This window comes from Chaetura pelagica, unplaced genomic scaffold (assembly GCF_000747805.2).
Source record: "Chaetura pelagica isolate M959 unplaced genomic scaffold, ChaPel_1.0 scaffold104, whole genome shotgun sequence".
Classification (NCBI taxonomy): domain Eukaryota; kingdom Metazoa; phylum Chordata; class Aves; order Apodiformes; family Apodidae; genus Chaetura; species Chaetura pelagica.
Window position 1 is genome coordinate 3439866 of NW_009953786.1, and position 740 is coordinate 3440605.

The following is a 740-nucleotide window of genomic DNA, read 5'->3' on the forward strand; positions in this document are numbered from 1 at the left end:
GTAAAGTTGTTTTCCCTGCTGATGACCTAGTTCTCTAAACCACCTCCTGGATGTTGTGGAGTAGGTTGTGGGAAGACACAGCCAGGGCTTATGGAGAAGAGAGCAGCCCACCCAGTTTGGCAGCTGACAATACCCCAAATTCACAGATGAATTCACAGATTTCACACAATGAAAAATACTTGCTTTTAAAAGAAGGACATTCTGCCTTTTCCTTTCCAGTTGTTTTCTGATGGAAAGAAGGTAAACACTGGGAGCATACCAGTGACATTTCAGAACTGCCAATCCAAAGGGCTCCTGCAAATGCTGAGATCTGCAGGGAAAATTACACTGAATTACATTATTGGAGCTAATACTACCAGGAAAAAGAACAAAGTGTTGATAAACTGAGGCTGCACAGATGAGCTACTCAGCAGCTGCATGCACCAGGAAAAGAGCAGCACAGGTTGCCAGAGAGCCCCAGGAGCATGGCACTGTTGCAGTGAGTGAGATCCAACTATTCCAGGAGTAGGAAAAGATCAGGATTTTTCCTTAGTTTTGTCAAGCACGTGCAGCAGAAAAAATAAAATAAATAAATCACCCTTTTACTGCTGCTTTATTACAACAAACTGTGTCATTGTCAGAGCCAACTGGCAATCAAGGGGCACAGAGGACTGGTGGGTGTGCTTGGCTTCCTTTTACCTGAGGTTGCTGTGCAAACACAATACACATTGACATACCAACTGCTATGAGCTCTGAAGGTG